General features: G+C 38.1%; 1 non-coding gene and 2 pseudogenes across 1 annotated transcript; all 3 read left to right on the top strand.

The window, feature by feature from the left end:
• The first annotated feature begins 339 nt into the window (after positions 1-339).
• TRNAV-UAC (transfer RNA valine (anticodon UAC)) lies at positions 340-412 on the top strand. The gene has a single exon. It is a non-coding gene; the product is annotated as a tRNA-Val (tRNA).
• A 9-nt stretch (positions 413-421) lies between these two features.
• Positions 422-537, top strand: LOC120600443 (uncharacterized; annotated as a pseudogene).
• A 4,394-nt stretch (positions 538-4,931) lies between these two features.
• Positions 4,932-5,050, top strand: LOC120600519 (uncharacterized; annotated as a pseudogene).
• Positions 5,051-5,252: the final 202 nt, after the last annotated feature.

Below are 5,252 nucleotides of genomic sequence, written 5' to 3'. Positions count from 1 at the left end.
GTTTTATTGCAGCACAGCCACATCTGTTTGTGTACGTGTTGTCTATGGGGGCTTTCATAAGCTACATGGGCAGAGCTCATAATTGCAACAGAGACTCCGTGGTTCAAAGATGTGAAAAATACTATGTTGCCAACTGCTGATTTACATCCTAATCCCTAATAACTATTCTAACATGGTGTTCCCAAAATTCCACAATAGTCTTTAAGTAAATAGGGGTGTGTCATACTGTTGATATTTTCATGGAATAATAAAACTTCTCATTGCTTTGAGGAAAAAAAAATATTGGGCCATTATTCCCTATGACTCAACAAAAGTGCATTAAAACAATGACTTGGACATGGTTCCATAGTGCAGTGGTTAGCACATCTGCTTTACATGCAGAAGGCCCTGGGTTCATGCCCCAGTGGAGCCACGGTCCATGGTCTACGGCCATGCCACCCTGAACAAGCCCAATGTCTGATCTCGGAAGCTAAGCAGGGTTGGGCCTGGTTAGTACTTGGATGGGAGACCACCTAGGAAGACCAAGTGCTGTAGGCATAAATAATAAAACAAACAAACAAACAAAAATGACTTATCATGGGCTTCCTCAAAGAACAACATACAGGATGACTATGTGATATCTATCATCCAATTTAGGATCCAGACTGAATAACCATAATATACTTGAACTGTCCATAGCAAGCTGGGCTCTATGGTTCCCACTTATGGTTTGACGATCCAATCATTTTCTCATTTCGACTAAGTCCGTAAGTGCACTCTATTCTGGCAATTGGCCTGCCAATAGTCTCTTTTCTCTATTTCTTTTTCTTTCTTCACCTGCATATTCCTCAAGAAGAAGACAACGCTTATAACTAGACAAACCTGGGTCCCCTGACCGCCTCCTCCTCTCCCGTCACATGTTCTCCCTGTGTTGCAAATAATAATAATAATAATAAAATCCCATGCATTTTCACAACTAATCCCTAAGATCTTCATGCCTCCTCTCTTGATTCCTGATGACATTCTCTGCACAATTTGTTCACTAGAGAGTATGTGAGTTTTATGTAGTGCTAGAACCATTAAAGTGAACATTTTGAGAAAGAAAGAAAAAAAAAATGTTAAAGAAACATGGAGTTTCTTTCCAAAAAAATGCTCTGAACGGGCTCCTGCTTGGAAATGCTGCATCTTGCGTATGAACCCGTCAATGGCAAAGGGAAACAGGCTGCCCTTAGAAATGTTCTACAGCTCGAGATGTAACATCATAGCTAAATCCAGTCAGAGACAGGTCGGGCAACAAAAACCAGGAGCCAAGGCAGTCTAGTCGGCTCTGAAATTTGATTCAGGCACCAGATTATGAATAGATTTAACTAGTTTGCCAAATGAAAATGTAGATTTTGGCACCGTCTGAATTTTTTTTGGGGGGGAGGGGATATTCTATATGTGGAGTCCCAGTACACACTCAGGGGATATGAAAAAGAGCTTTTTATATTATATAACTACTCAGTGTATGTTAAAGGGGGGAAAAAAACAATTAACCCAATAAATGCCAAAAAATCCCTCCCAACCACTTTTGACTATGTAGAGCATCCAACTTTTTCTATCTGCCTCACTTTATAATGTGAGCTTTTTTATGTATTTAAAATGACACAGCACCAACCACCAACAGTCGAGTAGTCACCATGTAAACTTATTATTCAACTGCTTACATCTGTTCCAGCCCCTTTTCTGTAGAAACGGTGATACGGCAAGAGGCTCGAATCCCACAGCAGGTAAGTAGCACGTTGTCAGTAAGGATATGAAAATCAAAATTTAATTGTCCTGAGGTTTCTCAGATTCCCTTCCTGGTGAGGGTGGCGATGTGTGCCACTGCCACGATGAACTTCAATTTCCTCCTATTTTCTTAGCATTGGCCCTCAGAGCACTATTATTCTAGGCTTTGTGATGATAAACAAAGATTAAAACAAACGAAAATAAATCACGGCGCACGGGGGATCCCGTTCGACTTCGACAATGCAACCTCCTTTCCTCGACCTCTGTTCTTGCTCCACTTCGTTTTAATAAAAGTTTCCAAACTGTCCTTCGTTAAAACATCCTGTTTCAACACCAGAAAGCTAACCGCGCTGAAATAACTGTTTTAACGCTATTTTTATGTACACAAAAGGCAAGTCGATAAAAACACACTTGATTAGAAAGGGATTTATTACTAGAATATCACAAGCAACTTTTGATAACTCTCTTTTAACTATAATCCAGATGGATCGGAAGGCTGCTATTCAAACAGATTGGCTTCTGTTTTGTATGTGTGTTAAGTGAGTCCCAAAAGTGCAGTTATTGTGATAATTTCAAATGAAGAATGAACATGAGTCTGTGCACGATGAGAAAAGACTGTCAGACCCTGCATCTTTAAAGACAGTTGTAGGGGACAAAGTTCAAGGGTCAAATTCTGTCTCTGCTACTTTATGGCTACGTGACCTTGATCAAGTGTCCTAATCTTTCTAAGACTCAGGTTCCTCATCTCGACATTAAGATGATGATACTAATCTCATGAGATTTAAAAACATGGGAGATATTATAAAAAATTTTTGCATAGAAACACATTCAATGAGCATAGGCTATGTGCAAGTGACCGAGGGAGATATAATAAGAAAATAGGTCCTACTCGAGAAGAACTGACCATTCAAGGGCAAGCACACAGTTAGAGACACCTCTGAATTTGGTAGAAACTAATCAAGTGCAGAGGGACGATGGAGAAAAAGAAAAGTCAGTTTCTGAGTTTAGGTAAAACACTCAGAAACCTTGTCACCTCTTAAATCCTCCTTCTCTTTGGCCAATTTAGATTTTCTTGGTTAAAAAGTAATTAATTAAAACTTTTTAAAAATTTAGAAGTCACTCTAAATCATCATTTCCTGAGAATATATGTGTAAATAAAGTTCCAGGTAGATAGGCTACTGGAAGAGAGAGTATGTAAAATGACGGAAAGTCAGAGGGAAATATTAGTTTTTGTCTTTACATATCCTTGATCTGTTACTTTGGTAGGATGCATATTTTTGCTTGCCTAGATTAAAATAAAAGCTGATAATATTTTAAAGGACAGAAATTTGAACAGTAAGAAAAATTTTGCACACTTAAAATTGCGTGGTAGCAGTAAATATTTGTCGGAATGAATGTCTCTTGGTTGATGGAGTAAGAAGGCCAGCAAAATAATATCAAATCTTGAACACAAAGATGATTCTCCCAGGAGCTGTGTGGTGTCTCTAAATCCTCAGGAAGCTGGAGTGAGGTGGGGGGGGGGCGCGGGTTGCTATGAGAATAGAGAACACAGAAAGTCCAGGGCCCAGCTGAATATCTAATGTCTTCCAGGGGAAGATGGTGGCCGCACTCAGAGGTGTAGTAGTTTGGGGGCGTGTGTGTGTATGTTTGTACCTATGTGTGCATGTATGTATGCATGTGTGTGTGTGTGCGTTTTAAGGGCTGTTCCTATATATAATTCTGGATGGGAAACTAAAAACAATTTGGCTTAAGATCCACTGAACAATCGGTTGATGCTGTATTTTAGTGGACTTGAGAAGCAAAAAAAAGTATTGCTGTAATAGAAGCTAACATTTTAAGAGAGCCTAGGATTCTTTACCTTAAATAAGCATTCAGAGGGAACAGGGACTTGCTTTTCACAAAGGGTGGGTTGAACTTTGACCACTATTAGGTTAATAAAAACTGAAAATTGTAAATCTATTTCTTAACCTCAAATGAAATGTGGGAAGGGAAAATATGGTATTTCAAAGGCAACAGAATATACTAGATAAAAATTTTAACATCTTAGAAAGACTATTTTTCTCTTCATTCTTCACACCTTAAAAGAAGACTTACAGGAGCTTTTTGTTTCCTCCTAAGCAAAAGTGATACATTGATATGATTATATTGCATTAACTACTGAAACAAGTAGCCTACATCTTATTTTCTCCCTAAGATATAGATATGCTGACATTACCATTCAAATCATCAGACGAGGCTATGACTGGGGAAAGGCCTTTTGTCTTCATTAAATATGCATATTTCTTACTCCCAGATACTCTAGAAGGGTCTGGCAGTGAAAGAACTCTGAGTGAGGGATTTATTCACGTTCTATGATTCAATTAATAATGAGACCTGATTCCTAGCATCACACATGATCTAAGATGTTGCCTATTGTTGATTATTTTTATATGGTTTAAATATGTTTCACTTTATTTGCAATTTGTGCATGTGGACGAGGCAAAAACATTTATGCTAGTAGATGGACTCATGTATACAACTCAATGCATTCCGTGGACTAAAGAGATGTTTTTGTTAAAGACATCAAGGTGGGTATTTCACCCACATGGGCTTTTAAATACCACTAGTCTATAGACCACATGTGTACAGATAGAAAAACAAACATAAAACCTCTAGAGGTACATTTTGATTACAGATGTCAGTTACTTGTGGTTGGATTTCGCTCTGATTCTGTTCAGGTATGTGATCTAGGAAGTAGTAAAAGGTAGATGGTTAAAAAGTAAAACACGATAAAAAAAGAAAATGTAAAGGAACAGCAGACATATGCATACTTTCTGTCTATTAGTGGCGACATATTATGATGAAAGTATTTAGGGTATTTCATTAGCAGAGAAAATACACAGATCTCTTTATTTGCTTTCACTGGTGACACCACTGAGGTTTCGGTCCAGACTTCATTGCCATCCAATGGGCACTAGGATGTTGTTACCAGGAGGCAGGGAAGTTAGGAAGGCAATACGACAATGACATTGGTTGACTTCATTTCCCACAATGAGTACGCATTGATTTAAAAAGAACAAATAAAGATGGAAAGGAAAAACAATCCAGGAATGAAAAAGTTCAGAAATTTGTCTTCCTCTGATCTATGAATTTCTCAGGTTTCTATAACAGATCAGCAAAGATATTTTTAAAAAATGAAATTAGTCTATGGCCATGCCACCCTGAACGTGCCCAATCTCGTCTGGTCTCGGAAGCTAAGCAGGGTCGGGCCTGGTTAGCACTTGGATGGGAGACCACCTAGGAAGACCAGGTGCTGTAGGCATTTAAAAAAAAAAATGAAATTAATCATTACCTCCTCTTACTTGGTTAAATGGAAATACTGGGCATAGTTTGTTAGAACAAACAATATGAAATGTTTTAACATAGTACAGTAATGTTACATAATACTGGCATAGCTAAAGTATGGATATACCTTCAATAGTACAAAAATACATATGCATAAAATTATTAATGCATCATTGTTT

The sequence above is a fragment of the Pteropus medius genome, unplaced genomic scaffold (assembly GCF_902729225.1).
Source record: "Pteropus medius unplaced genomic scaffold, Ma_sr-lr_union100, whole genome shotgun sequence".
In the NCBI taxonomy this organism is placed as follows: domain Eukaryota; kingdom Metazoa; phylum Chordata; class Mammalia; order Chiroptera; family Pteropodidae; genus Pteropus; species Pteropus medius.
This window is presented reverse-complemented; position numbering and strand designations above follow the sequence as displayed.